The 19,189-nt window shown below is 35.8% G+C and overlaps 1 protein-coding gene across 1 annotated transcript in view; it reads right to left on the bottom strand.

The window, feature by feature from the left end:
* Positions 1-19,189, bottom strand: part of Gnptab (N-acetylglucosamine-1-phosphate transferase subunits alpha and beta) — a 281,886-nt gene that overhangs the window by 107,892 nt on the left and 154,805 nt on the right. The window lies entirely within an intron of this gene.

Here is a 19,189-nt window from a genome sequence, read left to right as displayed (position 1 = left end):
CCAACAGGGCAAAACTAATCTGTTCAAATGACCAAGCTCTAACCACTAAACTAAATTGCATCCTGAACACTTTCTCAGCCAATGCCCCCCCCCCCAAAAAAATCCAAAAAATACGAAAACCAGTTATCCACAACCAGTTAACCCCCCGTTCACAAAAAAAGATTACTTTAAATCCATCACAATTCCCTACATCCAAGGCACCTCGGAAAAAATCAACAAAATCCTAAAAAAACATGACTTGACCTCTTGTTACAGACCATATAGAAAATTGGCATCCCTTATCCGCTCCACTAAAGACCAACCACTTCCCCTAAACCTACCTGGTGTATACCAGGTCCCTTGCAGCTGTAAATTGTTCTACTTTGGCCAAACAGGCAGGACAGCAAATATCAGAATCTCAGAACACAAGGACTATATCCGATTTCACCAGTACAGCCACTCTGGGCTTGCAGATGATGCTCTGGATACTCACCACAGAATAAGGTGGAAGAAAGCCACAGTAATACACTGCAGCAAGTTCAAATATGAAAGACTATTCATGGAATCAGTCTCAGCCCTTAGGAACATGCCAAACCTCAACAAATTCAGATGCATGAGACTGCTCCAAATTTGGGAAACACATATCAGAAGAACTTCAGCCCAAAGGCCAAGAACACCTAATATAGCCCGACAGGGGCACCATCAGGACTTTAGGAAAATGGTAGCTTCCTCGCTTCATTTCTCATTTGCTGTTATGTAGTACTTGTGTGCACTTGTCTTTATCTTAGGTTCCCATGAAGATGGCAACGTGACGTTGCCGAAATATCAGAGTTATATATTAAAGTTGATTTAATTTATATTTCTAGTGTATGCTGTCAATTCCTAAGTATTTAGTTATCATATTACTTCTATTATGCTATCATTTTTCTACATGATTTCCCTCTTGATGCTGTGAAGATTTTTGAACGTGTTATACAATCAGAGTATTTCAGCTGGAAAAAACAAGATCTATAAATAAATTAGATTATAATCATCTATGATTATTTTTCTCAAGATGCTGTGAAGTTTTTATATCTGTTATGTAATCAAGATATTACAACTGGAAAAACAAGATCTGTTAAACAGATTGAAAGCACAGCGGGTACCCATCTGTCTTCACCCATGGTGAACTATTATTGGAACTACCTAAAAAACGTTTTTTTTATCCATTCATCCCCAATCTTTTTCTGGTTTCACTATATCAATGGCCTCATTCTGAAAATGAACTTACCACCCTCCTATATTAATAGCCTTCACCCACATATTCAATTCAACATGGAAAAAGAAAGCACTGGTAAACTATCAGTGCTTATTTTTCAATGATGATGATCAACAATACTTGAATTGAAATATTTGTACTAAAAATCTATCATAAATAATTTTTCAACAGTGTCCATGTGTAACTTATACAGTATTTTTCTGAACAGTATTATATATATATATATATATATTTGGAATCTATGCCAAGACAAGCCAAAAAAGAATACCTGGAAGAAAAGAACAGTGTAATAACATAGATGAATTATTTAAAAAAGAAAACATAGAGAAAGCCTATAAAGAAATTAACAAACTGGCTTTCAAATTTAATAAGAACAGCAAAAACAATGCCATCAAAGATGAAAATGGAAAGTTACTAATAGAATCTGAGGATATATTAATGGAATGGAAGAATTATCTTGAAAATCTCTATAATGGCGACGAACTTGATGTTGATTTCAGCATAGAAAATCAAAATGAAGATAATCTAGGATCCCCAATAATGCGAGAAGAATTTGATAACGCACTGTCCGAAATGAGTAATGGAAAAAGTCCAGGTGTAGACAATATTCCTATAGAACTGCTACAAAATCTAGGTGATGAGACAAAAACTTTACTTTATCAATTAATAGCCCAAATCTATGATAGAGGAGAAATACCAAAGGAGTTTATGAAATCAACCATAATACCAATACCAAAAAAGAATAATGCAAACAAATGCAACCAATTTAGAACAATAGCTTTAATCCCACATGTTAGCAAAATTCTGCTAAAAATTATACAAAATAGAATTTATTCAAAAATGGATTGTCTATTGGATGAAGACAAATTTGGATTCAGAAAGAATAAAGGAACAAGAGAGGCAATACTCTGTTTAAGAACAATAATAGAGAGAAGATTAGACCTTAGTCAAAATACTTACATTTGCTTCCTTGATTTAGAGAAAGCGTTTGATAAAGTAAACCAGCAAATACTCCTAAATTGTCTAACTAATAACTAATAAATTGTCTAAATAATAACTAATAGTTTTGAGGGATGGGAAAATAATTTATCAAATTTACAAATATCAAAATGGACGGATTAAAATCACTGATAAGGAGAAAATAATAAATATCAGGAGTGAAGTAAGACAAGGATGTACACTTTCACCACTTTTATTTAATTTATATATTGAAAAGGCCATTCAGGAAACTAAAGATAAAATAAATAGTGGCATAAAGATAAATGATGAGCAAGTCATGTGTATACGATTTGTTGATGACATAGTCCTTGTAGTAGAAAACAGAAGAACGTTAAAAACAATGCTAGAATTACTAAATAATAACCTTAAAAATATAAAATGAAAATCAACACAGATAAAACTAAAATCATTGTTACAGGCAAAATCCCTATCAATACAGAGCATACAGACATCAGCGGGGAATAAATAAAACAAGTGAAAAGCTTTAAATATTTAGGAAGCCTAATAACAGAAGATGGCAGAACAAGAGAAGACATAAGATCAAGAATAAAGAACGCAAAAGCCCAATTCTCTAAGATGAAAAGCATTTTAACAGGAAACCTCAACCTACAATTGAAAAAAAATTAGTAAAGACATTGATATGGAGCATTGCACTATGGATGTGAAACCTGGATTCTAGTCAGAGAAGATGTAAAAAGATTGGAGACTTTTGAAATGTGGTGCTGGCGTCGCATGAACAAAATAAAATGGACAGAAAAAAATCAAACCAACAAGTCCTGAGAGAGATAAACGAAACAAGAACTCTAATAAAATCAATCAAAATTAGAAGGGATAGGTGGTTTGGACATATACATTCATGATGGACTTGTGAAAAGAATAACTGAAGGCAAAATAGAGGGGAAAAGAAGAAGAGGCAGACTAAGGAAAAGCTTTCTTGACCAAGTCAAAGACAGCATGGGTTTGAGGAGTTACCAGGAGGTTAAGAAGAAAGCCAATGACAGAGCGGAATGGAGGTAATTGCTGCTGAGCTACCAGTCCCAAGACTGATGCAACTGATGATGATGCCAAGTTAACCATTGTTCAGGATGTCCAAGAATAATAAACTACCATTCTTGGACATCTTGCTTACTTGCAGAGCCTCTGGTACTTTATCAATCAGTGTTTATCGGAAACTTATCTTTATAGGTAGATATGTATATCAAATGTTTGCTCATTACACCTTCCAAAAAATCAGTGTTGTCAAGTCATTAATTAATAGATTGCATAATGTTAGATTTTCTCCCTCAGGACAACAAGAACTTAACATCAAAATTTTAATGGAATTAAAGGAGCTGCCATATCCTTGAGAGTTGATGTTAATTTCTTGGATACATAATAATTAAGGCTACCTTCTGCTATCAGCTGAAGTGGAAAATTATGTTTGTGAACATTAGAAACACCATAAATTCTGGTGTTTCTAAAAACCAGTGAGGAAGTTTTAGTTTTGGAAAGAGATAGAAGTCAGATGGAGCCAAATCTGGGGAATAGGGTTCCAACAATTCATAGTGCAGATCCCTTAATTTTCCCATTGCCAAAACACCTTTGTGGACAGGTGCATTGTTCGGATGAAAGATTATTTTTTTTCTTCTGCAAACCGGGTCTTTCCTCACGAATTTTTTCGTCAAGTTTGGTTAAAAGATCGGAATAATATTCCCCAGTTATTGTTTTACCCTTTTCAAGATAATTAATAAACACAATGCCTTTAGCATCCCAAAACACCGATGTCATGACCTTTCCTGCTGATGGAACCAGTACTATGTCTTCTTTGGTGCTGAACAACCGACTTCTGTCCACTGTTTTGCCTGCTGTTTGGATTCTAGTGTGTAATGGTGAATCCACGTCTCTTTCCATAGTAATAAATTGACACACAAAATCAGTTTTATTCTTGTTAAAACGATCCAAGCACTGTTCAGAGATTTTCATGCGAGTGAGTTTTTGATCTGGTGTGAGCAAGTGCAGCACCTGTCTTGCGCAAAGCTTTTTCATTTGCAATTCTTCATGCAAAATATACCCTACATATTCTTTTGAAATGCCTATAATCTCAGCAATTTTTCGCACTTTGACTCGCTGGTCATCCAATACCATATCGTGCACTTGATCAATGATTTCTGCTGTTGTTACACTGTTTGGACATCCTTCACGTGGATCATCTTCAAGGCTGGTACAGCCACATTTAAACTGGGCAGCCCATTTCTTAATTGTCGAAAATGAAGAAGAAAAGTGCCCATAAACTTTTATGAACTTCAAAAGAATTTCTTTTGGTGCTAAACCTTCTTTTACAAAGAATTTTATAACCACACGATACTCAATTTTATCCATTTCAAGGGATACAGACAACACTTTTGCTTCAGACAGCTATATACAAAAATCTACTTGATAGAATGACTTGCAATTTCACATGGATGCTTATGACAGATGTACCAACTTGGAAAAAAAAAAAAATCTTGCTAATAGTGTTGCCATCTATGGTCGAGGCTGAGAAGTTTTCAGACCACCCACGTACATACCCATAAGGATATATGTTTTGCATTATGGGATACTAAAGCAATTGATATGAAGTCATTAGAATCTATATACAAGTAGTCCATCATGAAGTTACTTCGCATGCAAATTTTGTTTGCTTACACTTGGATAAAGAATTAAGCCAAGTATATGATTTCTTGGTAGCTTTAATTTATAGTATAACCAAGTGAATAAATTTCCAACATATACAATACAAAAAAACAATATACTCTTGATACTATATATACTATAGTTATGCTATAAATTAATGATAGCAAGAAATTATATACTTGGCTTAATCGTTTATCCAAGTGTAAGCTATCTGTAAGGTATCTTTAATTTATAGTATAACCAAGCGAAAAGACTTCCAACAACTAACTCTAATCCAGAGTATTTTAATAATAAGGTGTGAAAACTACCTTTTGACAACTCACATATGAATATATGACTTCTGCATTACTTCAACTTTAAAATCACCTCTGGGTCTGGCTCCGACTGACGAGATCTCAGTTTTTGGCAAGATAAGTACTTTGGTTTTCTTTTGTTTGTTTTTCACTTTAATTAATTTTACTGGTGCTAGTGGTGGTTTTGTCCCCACTAGCACTAGTTTCTTTTAATAAATATTAGGATTGCTAGTAGTGCAGTTAATATCTGCATTACAGGATTACTTTTAGTGGTATCACGGCTGCCATTTATAGTAGCTCAAAGAAACATTTTCTGGTGGTGTAGAATTATTTCTGTATCACAGCATTATTTTATTCTCAATCTTATGATTGAAAGTTTTTTTTCTTCTAATTAAAGTAAGCGGTTATAGTCTTTTTTCCCACTTGAGATAAATGGTACCAATTCCTCCAAGGGTGCAAACTCTAGGAATTGAAATTTCCAGATGTGAAGAAGTGAGACGGGTAACTAAGGTTTTAAAAGAGACAGTCGGTGTAAACAAGATTTTTTCGTTCACCCCTTATGGCAGAGAGAAATATTTAATTGTAGTTAAAGATGTGAAAACAAGCGACAAACTATTACAGAGTTTTACTTTCGAAAGCTGCACGGTTATTCCTGTAATGGTTGGGAGGCAGGTAAAAATAATAAAAATCGAAAGATTTCCGATGGAATATATAGAGAATAGTAATGAAATTCTTATACAGATATTTACGAAATGGGGTAAGATTAGTAATATATGAAAGGGTTTGTCAAGTGAAGATCTAAATTGGTTTTCTGGTGATGTCACCTTCACAATGGATATGAAGATGCCAATACCAAATTTTGTCAACATCGGTACAACCCAAGTTATGATCAACCATCGCGGAGTACAATGTGAATGTCTGTGTTGCGGTTCATACGATCACTTAGGTGGTAATTTCCCCAAATCTAAATGTTTCGACTGCATGGAGATCGGACATATTGCTAATCAGCGCCTCAAACCCTGTCGGAAATGAAAAGTTCTGGATACCGCATTAACACCTGTCCTTTTAGAACTTTCGCGGAAAGAGTGGGAGCTCCTGTATTAGAACACCATATATATCCCAGATCTTCCAATTAAGTCTAATAAAGATGCCACTTTTAAGCAAATTACACTTGATAAAATCACAAAAAGTGCGCGATGACAGTTAGAAATTAGCCCCAAAATTCCAGATCTGCATGAGCAACTTTCCCAGTCAAATACTGATGGAACATCAGTTGAAATTACCAATAATGAACCTAATATAACAACTGAACAGGTACACAATGAAATGCAAAAACATTCAATTGTTCTACAAGGAAAAACTGGAGAAGAAACAGAAAAGCAAGTAAGACAACTGAAATAACTTAACATGCAGACAAGATTATCAAAAAAAAATTTAAAAAAAGAACTACATCTAAAAGAAAAAGAAGTAATAAAAAATGTAAAGTTGGAGAAGGCTATGGATCAGCAAATGAAAACTCTTCAGGCTCAGAAGAGTTTATGGTTTATGAAGAACCAACTCATGCTAATAAAGAGAAAGCAAGAGATACAATTAAAGAAAATATATAAAGTTTACTGATTCAAAGTTTTCTCAGTACAGTTATCACATGAAAAGAAAATAACTTGCTTCCAAATCAAAAATGATTTTCCTATAATGAAAGCTGATGCAGAAGTGATAGATCATTCCTTTTTATAAACTCGATCTTGACTTATGGAAAGCAACTGTAAAAAACTGGAAAACAGTTTACAAGAAGCAGGTTACATAATTGCTTCTTCACAGATTGAAGATCTCATCTAGTTCATCCAAAATTTAGAAGTTAAAGACTTACCAGTGACATTTCAATAATCATAGCATCTCCTTTCTACAATGCCTCATTAAATGTATGAGGATTCCATAGGCAAATTAAACAAGAAACTATATGGAAACTTATGCTATGTCATAATATCAGGTTTTTGTTTCTCCAAGAAGCATACTTCTGCAGATATAAAGATATGAAAATTTTAACAGATAGATATCCACTTCTTTCATATTGGAGCTTTCGAAGATTTAACATGGCTGGAGTAGGAATTCTTATTCTTGTCCCCCTCCTTGGGTCATTCTGTAATATCCAAAGGAATGCAGAAGGGAGAATCTTGACAATAGATTGGAAATACTGTGGATGTGTAATAAGTTTATAAATGTTTATGATCCATCCAATGGAACAGTTAGATGAAAATTCTTCCAGGAATTGGAGCCATATTTATGTGGCGCCCACTACATCATAGCAGTTGGAGACTAGAATTGTATTGAAAACCCCACATTACACAAAATAGGAGGACACCCCAGGAGTAGAAAAGTGGGATATGCACAGTTAAAAACATGTATTGACAATGCTCAACCAGTAGACATATGGAGGATTTGCAATCCTAATTTCCAGGCATACACATACATGAATCAAGGTATTGATAGAATTTATATTTCTTCTTCACTTATAAATAGGATAATTCAGATAAAACATCTTGACATCAACATGTCAGATCATAATCCAGTTATACTTAAGTTCCACTGCATGGAAAAAGTAGAGATCTCTTCTGGACCATGGAGACTTCCACCAAATTTTCTGTTGATCTTTTCAACTAAATTCCAGACCCTCTGTTTGAATTGGAATAATGTTACCTGAAATTGGGATATGTGGTTAAAATTCAAACAAGCAGTAAAGCAGAATATGATGGAATGGGGAAAGGAACAGGTTTTCCTCAAAAGGAAAAAGTTGAAAGACCTGTACAAAGAGAGAAACCAATGCAATGATATAGAATGTAGCAACATCGTTAGAAATGTTAACATAGAGAGAGAACTGGAAAGGGAGAAACAAGTAGAAGAAAGAAATTTTAAGATAAGAATACAACAGCCCTTAGCAGATAGCCCTTCAGCTGCATTCTTCAATAGACAATTGAAGAATGAAGCACTATCACTCAAATCTGTGTTGATGAAGAAGACATGTCCACCACTAAATACATTCTTGATTCCTTTCAAAACTACTACAAAAATCTGTTTGAAAAAAATAGTACTGTTGGAAATTATAACTCTTGGAACATTAATGGCTTTCCTGTTCATATCCAAGATGAGCTTGACAGCCCCATTACAGCATCTGAAGTTACCACAGCCTATAACGAATGCCAGACAAGAAAATCCCCAGGACCTGATGATCTGGGGATATAACTTTATTGCTAGGCCTGGGATTTTATTCTTCCCATTCTAGTTACACTATTTAATTCCTTTCTCTCATCAGGACACATACCAAGTGAATTTGTAGCAAGCCATACTGTTCTCAGATCACACCTTAATCAGCAGCTGCAGAGACCTATTTCTCTATCTAATACTGACTACAAGATATTTTTTCACATTATCAATAACAGGCTCAAAGTGGGAATGAAATATGTAATTAAAAGCACACAGGTGTAAGGAGCACTAGGTCGAGCAGTAGAATTTAATCTATTTCTGCTACGTGATCTAATCTGCTTAGTTAACATGAAAAAGCAGTCGATGGCAGTGCTATCAGTAGACCTCACTCAAGCATTCGATAATGTCCGGCATCCCTTTCTATTCCACATCCTCCAACAAACTGGTGTATGTAAAAAAACTGCTATCTGTTATCAAAAGAACCTATGCCAATTCAACCCCTGCCTCCTAGTTAATGGGTTCCTGTCAGACCCAGTAAAAATTCAAAACTGAGACAAGCAAGGTTGCCCTCTCAGTCCACTGCTCTTTGCATTGGTTCTTGAACCGTTCTTACAAAAAAAGTCAACAAAACACATGCTGTGTGAGGAATAACAGTTGCTTCGACTAAAAAGGAAAATAAGGTATTAGCATATGCAGATGATGTAGTTGGAACTTTGAAGGATAATGATTCCATATATTTTTTTTTTGGTATTTTGGAAAAATTTAGCAAAAGCAGTGGATTAATTATTAATGCAGACAAGACAAAATTAAAAGTTTATGGAAAGTGGGATCTTGGAGGCATTCCTTCTGGACCTCTCATTATACTTGGAATTCCCTTCTCCACTTACCCAATATTACCAGTCCTAGAACTTATATACAAGAACTTGGAAATGTTAGAAGACTGGAAAAGGGCCACTCTTCTTTTCTTCTAAAGCTCAAAACCATAATCTTTCCTGCTCAGCTGTACATAATAAATATTACAGACATCACAGAAGTGAAGAAAAGCAATTATATAGTAAACCTCTGCAATGCAATTTTTTTGGTCCAGCCAATACCAAAAAGTTAAAAAGGAATTTCTTCAACTATCAATGAAGCCTGGAGGATATGGACTTCCAGTCTTAAAATTCTGCTATATAAGCAATACAGCTTCAAAAATCCATAAATATTGCAAACTAATCACACATGTGAAGACCTTCTCTGGTACTACCTGGGTTTTCATCTTCTACTGTTTGGAGTTAATGATTATAAAGGTCCAAAAGCTGAGACTGTTCCAGAATAATACACCACTCTGTGCTTAACTCTAAGCTGCTAAAACAGTCTGGAATTGACATTCTTTCCATTAAAAAAAAAGTAAAATTTGGTATAAAGAAATCTTTAATCTCTTTCGCTATGAAGTTCCACAGTTGGGTACTGACAACAATATTTTGTTTCATAACTTGAAGTTTCAAGGGTACCCTAACAGGAAGAAACTTGCTTGGAGAACTGCATATGGCCGCCTTCCAGTCAATGCTATCAAATGGGGGTATGTCTGAGATCCAGTCTGTGACATCTGTTACCATTTGGAAACAGTAGAACATGCATTCTACAGCCACCCTCTTGCTCTGAGTATTTGGAACAGGTTATGTAATGTGTTGGGCATTCCACTATTTACAACAGAATAGGTTATTTTTTTTTTTTACAATACCCACCACCTGTCAGCAATGGGAAGAGAATTTTTATTTTTATAATTAATGAATTAAAATACCATTTTATGGAAGGTTAGAAAAAAACATAGATTTGAAAACCAGCAATATGACATCCAAATGCTTTATAATATTGTATTGTGGAAATTTTATTTGTTCAGTCAGAGTTTTTTGTATTTAGAAAGAAGCATTCTAGGAGTTATCAAATTTATCACTAGATGTGTGGACCACCCATATTATGCAATATTCACCTGGGGGGGGGGGATAAAATTCTGTCTATTCTTGCTATGAGAGGTTTTTTAAATAGTTCCATCCTCTTAATTCAATGTATAGCCAATTGCAGGGATGACTGGAGAGCAATCCCAGGCAGAGAAGGCCAACTCAAGGCGGTTAACCCAGATGGGGCTAATCACTTGGGTATCAGTCATCTTTGCGCTTTAGTTTCAATTGGTCTTTTGGTTGTTCATCTATATGAGACTGGTGAAAAAAGAAAACTGATAGCCTTTGGCTATATAATGATATAAAAGAGCTGAGGCCTTTTCTCTCTCTTTCTCAAGCTATCTATCTGTCTTTTTTTCTCCTAATACTATCAGGCTCTCTTGCACCACTAACTACTCTAGGCCTATGATGAGCAACCCTTTACTTTTTCACCTCAATAAAGATTGAAACCAGTCTGGGTAGTGACCTTCCCATAATGCATAGCATTATACATACCCATAAGGATATGGGCTTTCATTATGGGATATTACAGCAGGTTATGTGAAGTCATTAGCTTCTATATATGAGTTGCCCCAGTCCTGAAAATAGTTCAGGTGAAAACTTTGTTTGCTTACACCTGGATAAAGGATTAAGCCAAGTATATAATTTCTTGGTATCGTTTTAATTTTTTAATTTATTTGTATATATGTGTATATCCAGATGATGATCTTGATATGAAGGCTGAAATGTCATGTGACAAGGCAAAAGTAGCAAATTACAGACCAATTAGTATCTCTGGAATAGTGGTTAAAATATTGGAAAAGTTGGTTAACAGTAAAAGTTCAGGAATAGGTGGATAGGAACATGATACTCTATAAGGGGCAACATGGTTTTGTAAAAGGGAGGTCCTGCCTCAGTAATTTATTCACATTTTATAATACAGTGAAACTAGATAAAGGAAATGGCATGCATCAATAATCCATAAAGACTAGATGGCATTTCCTACTAAACTGCTTATTTTTTTCTATAGGTTTTTTGCAATATCAGTAAACTCTCATGTGGTTGGGCTGGTAGCCATTTCAAATATGCTGCCTTCTTTTCGTCTACTGTTCATTCCACAAAGAGTAGGTCCTTTTTTTTCTATTCCTTTTTTGCCTAAGTTCTGAGCCATTTTTTCCCTCATTGTTTTTCTAATTTTTTCCCCATTCTTCTTCAATTCTGGAAGTTTATTTAGTTTCATTAATATACTGAGTTAATCTTTTTCCATACAGATTTATAAAAATAATTTTCCAACATTCAGAAGTTTTTTTTAATCTGACATTTCGCCCATTTATTTCAACTTTACTTTCGAACAAGTGATCGTGCTTAAACAGGGAACTTGCAACACTTTGAATATATAATTTTCAAATATAATTAATAATTATAATTATTTATGCAATGACATCACATTAAAGTATTGTGATGATGGCTAGATTTTTTGTTGATTATTATTATTGTACAGTCACCTCCATGGAGCCAGAAAACTCATCTCAGGGGAAACACAAACTATCCACACAATCTGTCATACCTCTCCTAGAACCTATTAACAGACAAAGTGCTAACAACTGACTCTGGTAACCCATTCCATTCATTCACAACTCTCCAAGTGAAAATCTAATCCTCACGCCCCTACTAACTACATTCTTACTCAACTTCCAGGGATGACCTCTTGTTCTGCTCCCTCAAGCCAAGTGCTGAAACATTACCCCAGTATCGATCCCATAAAATCGTTAAGTAATTTAAATGTTTCTATCATATCCACTCTTTTTTGCATATCAAACAACTTCTGCAATCCACATGTCCTCAATCTATTCCCATAAACCAGACATGAGCACAGTAATCCAGATGTAGCCCTATCAAGGCCTTAAAAAGAGGTATAACAACTTCCTTATCTCTACTGATTAGTGTGTTTTCAATAGCCAAATGATCTTATGAGCTACCTTAGTAATATGTCCTCTAAACTTCAACTCTCTGTCTACATCACCCCTTTATTCCTAGCTTCAACTATTTCCTGGAGTGCAGTTCCATTACTGTGGTACACTTGCTTGTAATCTATTTATCCCAAAATGCATAACTTTACATTTCTCCATATACACTGACACCCATTATCTTTTGCCCATAGTGACAGCCTATTTAAATCATCCTGCAAGCTCTCCAACATCGCCTGATTCACTATTATTCTACCTAATTTTGTCATCAGTAAATTTCTCTTCAGGTTATTTTCTATATCGCTTATGTACAAATTAAACAGTAGTGGTCCTAGCAGTGAACCTTGTGGCACACCACTTGTCACCAGCTTTCACCTGAATTCTGCTGCTCTGTATTCCACTTCCTGATATCTGTCTAGCAGCCACCCTCTTATTCACATAGTGTTATATCCATTCCCATTTGTTCTAATCTGCATAACAGAGTTCCATGTGGTATTCAGTCAAATGCCTTTCAAAATCCAGCAGAATCATTATGTAGCCATTTCTTTATCCAACTCAGCTATCACTCTACTATAAAAAGTTAGTAAATTACTAAGGCATGACTGACCATCCTTCAAAAAGCCATGTTGGCCTTCATACAGTATCATATTTTTATCCACTCATTCTTGAATTCTCTTTTTGACCAATTTTTCAGTACCTTTACCACCATGCCTGAGATATTGATTGTTCTATAATTTGCTACAGCAGTCTTAGAACCACACCACCCTCCTTTATGCAAGGAAATTATTTTGCCTTCTTTCCACTCCCTTGGAACTCTACCAGAGCTGACTTAAATTAAACAGCCTAGTCAAAGGCAATGCTGGTTCCTTTGACTTCCCACAAAACATGAGCTGATATTCCATCTAATCCCACAACTGTATTTACATTGAGATTCTACAATATTCTCCTTATATGTGGCCGATATACCCAATACACACTCCAAAAAGTTCAATTATGCTGATGACTGGGCTATAGCAGCTAGGCATAAATCTGTTGAAATGACAGAAGAAATCCTAACTGCCAATATGAACTCCCTTGGAAAATATTCTCACAAATAGAGACTCAAGCCTAGTGTAATGAAAACAATAACTTCATACCTTCACCTTAACAAACAAACTAGCAAATAGACCTTTAGAAGTCTATCTTGAAGATAACCTTCATCCATATAATCAGTACTCTCAATACCTTGGAGTCATTCCTGCCAAGATGCTATCATACAAAACTCACCTGTCTAAAACAGCTGAAAAACTTAAAATGAGATATAATAAAAAAAAAAAAAACTCTGTGGCACCTCTTGGGGTGCTACAGCTAACATATTGAGGTGCTCAGCTCTTGGCATTGTTTACTCTTTTGCAGAATACTGTGCTCCAGTTTGGATGAATAGTGCCCATGTGAAACTTCTCGATGTGGAACTGAATAAAACCATGTGCCTGATCTCAGGTACGATTAAATCAACTCCTATTTATTGACTCCCAACTCTGAGCCATATCGTACTGCCAAACCTATGCAGATCAAACGCACTCCTTCAAGAATACATGAACATCATGTCCAATCAACAGCATCCTATCCACTCTTACCTTGATGACATTAATATCAACATACTTCATTCTGGAAAACCTCCACTAAGAACCACAGAGGTGTTTTTGGCAAATAACTGGACCAGGCATTGTTCTGTATGAACAATGCCTGGTCAGCAAGGTAACTTGACGAATTATTAACAGAGTGCCCCACTATGCCATGTATCATGGATACCCCCCCCCCCCGGTTTTGAATTACCGCATAGAATCTGGTCATCTCTCAAGAGAATCAGAACAGGATACAGTAGATGGGCTGGCACTTTTCACAAATGGGACAATGCAGTCCTCCCAAACTGTGATTGTGGAGCTGAGAAGCAATCAGTGCAACATCATATATAAGACTGCCCCTTAAGAGCCTATAAAGGAAATCTTACTTCCTGTTTGCAACCAAATAATCAATTTTATTTGTAATTTTTTACTGTTTGTCATAAATTTTATGCTTTGTGATGTGTAATATATCGTATGCCAAATAAATCTGCAATATCCAAAAAACCTCCATTTCATCCATGTGTTCCCCAACAAGTCTCTGTCCCATATGTCACAGCATTAACTTCACTTGTATGATATACCCTGCTTCTGTCACCTTGCAACCATCAGTAATCATTAAGATTATTCTTTCATAGTCATTGTTCCTCTTACTTGGCATAGCAAAATTACTCTCTGGGATTTCCTTTGGCCTGCTCAGCTAGTTTCTCATAATCTGATTTTGCCTTCAATATCATACTGACCACCTTTCTTGCCTCACTTGTACTATTCATGAGTTTGCTGGTCATCTTTCTCCTTATGTACCCTCCGCAGCATTTCCTTTTTCTGAAGCTCATGCTTAATGATATTACTCATCCATCTAACTCCTACCTGATTAACCCTTCTTACCTTAGGTATACAAATACAGCTTTCTCTAGATGCTCCTTAACTATCTATTTCCCATACACTACTAAGGTAACATCCCTTGCAGGATTTTATGCCATGACACAGCTTCAAGCTTGTCATAATCACCTGCCTTGTAGTTCCACGTGTACCCTTTCTTGACAAAATATTCCTCATTTTTTGCAATCTCTCAAGTCAAGACTGCATGGTCACTTTTACCAATCAGAGGCAATGTGGCTACCTTAGTTACAGATAGCTCTTCTCTTCTGATCCTATGATCAGGTTCAATACTCTTGCACCTCGAGTCCCTCCATCATTGCTGACTCAAGTAATTCTCTCTCAGTAGGTGTATAAAATTTCATTTCCTTCCTAACAAGTGATCTCTCTTCCTTCTAATCTGTATTTCCATAGTTTACGTCTCCCATAATAATCACTCAACCTGAATTCATTGTACTAATTGTAATTCTTGGAACCGCATGGCCTATAGTAGCAACAAACCAAATATTTTGTCTCATTGGTCTTGATCTCACATCAGACTGCTTCAAATGAACAGCCAACCTCATGCCTATCTATTATTCTTTTTGGCTGCAATTCATTTGCTATCATCAGCAGTACCACCTTTCCCAATCCTATTTTCCCTGAAAATACTAAACCTTTCACATTCTATCTCTGTAACTACATCATCTGCTATTAGCCAAGTCTCACCAATGCCAAAAACTACTCCCTCTTGTTCTTAACACTTCTGGCATTAATATATAGAAATTGCAGCATTCCTTTAGGCTCCCAAACCATCTTTACTTCATGAATTTACTACCCTATTCAATATTTTTGCTTAAGAGACTAGATTACATATTTGTTGGTCATCTCACACTCACTCACCTCATGGGTGCCTTCACACACACACTCAACTGCTTCAACCCTAATTGCTTAAGTTTTTCTGATTTATGCTTCAGTATGCTTTGTGAACAAGGCGCTCTCTCTCTCTCTCTCTAGACACCTAACACAAAAACCATTTAGATGCAGTCCATCAGCATTATACAAATCTTTCTTTCCATCAAACATAGGCATAGGTCCACAAACTCTACATTATTTCTTCTGCAAAAACCTGCAATTGATTAATTTACTATCAATGCCCTCCTCCTCAATTTGACTCTATCATAGTGTGGCAGGAGACTTATAATCTTCAACTTCTTGCTCTTCATTTTTTTTTTCCCCCCAACTCCTTCAGATCCTAACTTATAAAAAAACATTTACCTTTCAATTATTATTTTTAAGATGAATCCCATTCATGAAAGATTGTACACCTGTCATACATTAGTACCTTGGGTTGCCTGAGGTTTAGATAATCTGTAAACCCTGCTCAAGAGACTAACCATGGAATTTTTTCAAACTGCTTCATGCTGCCAATAAACAGAGAAGTGGTCATACACTATGTAGCAGAATTCATCTACAACCTAAAGATACACTAACAACTATATATGACCAACCAGAAGGAGAGTAGAAGCACCACCCATTCAACCAATCAGATTATTTAAATATGAATAACTGATATTTTCTAATATATCTACATGCTACATATTAACAATTTATATATGAAATTTGGGGGTGCTTAAGGGTCAAAGCTGTATAACTGAGAGGAGACCTACACATAGCCTTCAAAGGAATGCAGAGAACTGACCAGTGCTTCTGACCTAATGTCCAATCCTCATCTTCTCGTGGTGCACCTTGTTGGGTATCTACTTGGATACTGGGCTGGCAATTTGGGATTTAGCTGACCAAATTGTATTCTTACTTGCTTAAACCAATATAGAAAATGATGGTACAACATGACAAAATTTCATGCCGGCTGGGGGCGTCGCGTGGTTAAACAAGGCCCCCCACTTTTTTTGCCACGGAACCAGTGAAAAGTCAGCTACTGGAACAAATCTGAAAACACACCCCAACTCAACATCACAAGAGTTAAAGATCGGTACTATCAACATAAGAAGCCTGAATGGCAAAGAAATGGAGCTAGCTGAGGAATTAGATAAGAACCAGATTGACATAATAGGGGTGACTGAAACAAAAACGACAAAAACTGGTGAGATCTTTCTGAACAATAAATACAAAATGTTATATTCAGGAAATGACAATCAAGGAAAAGAAGGAGAAGCCATAGCATTCAACACAAAATACAAGGCTAATCTTCCTGAATGGCAGGCAGTTTCAAGTAGAGTGATGTGGGCAAATATCAGAATGGGGAATTGGACAAAGAGACTTATTTGTGCTTATGGTCTCACAGAACGTTCTACTAAGGTAGAAGTGGAGGAATTTTTTGATACTTTAGAAAAAGCAACTGACACTATGAAAAAGGAAAAGTTGGTCCTTGTTGGGGATCTAAATAACAGAGTAGGAAATGATTGTCAGACAAACAAAAATATTTGGGGAAAATTTGGAGAAAAGAACAAAGCCAATAATAATGGCAAATACCTCTGTTGGATTTCTGCTCAGGACATGGACTGGTTATTACTAACACCATGTTCCAACATAAAAATGTGCACAAATTCACATGGAGAGAAGAGGCAAGGAATAAGAAAAGTCTCATTGACTATGTTATTGTTGATAGTGATGTTTTCTCCCTGGTGAGCACCAGAGTGTAGAGAGGATTTGAAATTGGAAGCGATCACTATTTAGTCTTGAGCAGGATAAAATTGAATTTCGTATTGAAAAGAATAACATGTAAAAAAGTTTTAAGTAGAAAAAAGCCATCAAAGGCTTGAAATATGAAAAGGCAACAGGAGTAGATGATATTCGACCAGAAATGCTGAAGTATGGTGGTATAAAAGTCTTACAGTGGCTGCACTGCATAGTTCAGAAAGCCTTGACACAGGGATGAATTCCCATTGATTGCAGTAGAGCTCTATTAGTATCCATATATAAAAAGGGAAATAAAACTAAATGTAAGAATTACAGGGGTATTTCCCTACTGAGTGTTCCTGACAAGATCTATGCAAGCATACTTGAGAAACGGTTGAGAAGAATTGTGGAAGAAAAGCTTGGTGAAGAACAAGCTGGATTCAGGCCAAATAGAGGCTGTCTGGATCAGATCTTCACTTTACGACAAATAGTCGAGAAAGCATGGGAATATAACAAAGATCTGTATTTAAGCTTTGTCGATCTGGAAAAGGCATATGACAAGATGCCAAGAGAGAAGATATTCAACATGCTACAGTTATATGGTGTCAACGGGGCATTATATCAAGCAATACTTAGTGTATTTGAGTTGTAAGTCGGCAGTTAGAATTGAAGTAAGTACAGGAAGATGGTTTAATGTTAAATCTGGTGTGAGACAAGGATGTACATTATCCCCCTCTGTTATTCATTATCTATATGTATCACATTATGAAGGAAAGTGGTATTAAAAATGATATCAGAATTGGAGATATTAATGTCAGCTCTTTGCTTTATGCGGACGATGTTATACTTCTAAATAAATCCGCTACAAGTTTGCAAGATTCCCTGACTAAATTGAATAACTGTTATAGTAGATATGGTATGAAGGTCGGCATTAAAAAGACAAAGATAATGAAAATAGGTAGAATTATTGAAAATGTCAACTGTGTTGTGAACGAGGAACCTGTGGAACAAGTAAAACATTTCAGCTACTTAGGCACGATTTTTAGTGAAGATAACAAATTAAATATGGAAGTAGACAACAGAATCAACAAAGCTAGTATGGTAGGAAGTCAATTGAATAAATTCATATGGAATAAGTGAGAAATTAGTCGGAACACTAAATTAGCTGTATACAAGACAGTGTTCAAACCAGTTTTAACTTATGGATCTGAGAGCTGGGTCAGAAGTAAAACACTTGACCAAAGACTAGAGACCACAGATATGAGATTCCTGAGAAAGATTAGAGGCATGAACAGATGGCATCAATGGCAATATCATATTAAAAACGATATCAGGAAAGAACTTGACACTGTCGGCATCCAGGAATGTGTTAGCAGAGCTAATCTCAGGTGGTATGGTCACTTAAACTGGGCAAGGAAATGATTAGCAAAACAAGTGTTCTCTGCCAGGTTGGCAGGAAAATGACCCAGAGTAAGACCAAGATATAGGTGGATTGATATTATTATTATTATTATTATTTGACACCTCCAGGGAGTCCAAAGACTCATCGAGGGAGAGTGTGCCAACAGCATCGAACGATTGGCCCCCTTCTAACTACTAACCGCGCTCAAATTTACTTAACTGAGCTATTAGTAGCAGAGGCTCTACCAATCGCCCAACCTTTGCCGGCATTGCTACAATGTGCCTTAGATGATAGAAATATAAGATCTGATAATGATAATATTGGAGTCTTGACAAGTAACAGACTGATTTGGAGGAAAATTGTAGATAGGAAGTTAGTAATGATGTAAATTTTTCATGTAGTACTATCATATCCTGTAAATCC

The sequence above is a fragment of the Typopeltis vanoorti genome, chromosome 6 (assembly GCF_054136105.1).
Source record: "Typopeltis vanoorti isolate ZY-2024b chromosome 6, IOZ_Tvanoo_1.0, whole genome shotgun sequence".
In the NCBI taxonomy this organism is placed as follows: domain Eukaryota; kingdom Metazoa; phylum Arthropoda; class Arachnida; order Uropygi; family Thelyphonidae; genus Typopeltis; species Typopeltis vanoorti.
The sequence above is the reverse complement of the archived record's forward strand: the minus strand, read 5'-3'. Positions and strand labels throughout refer to the sequence as shown.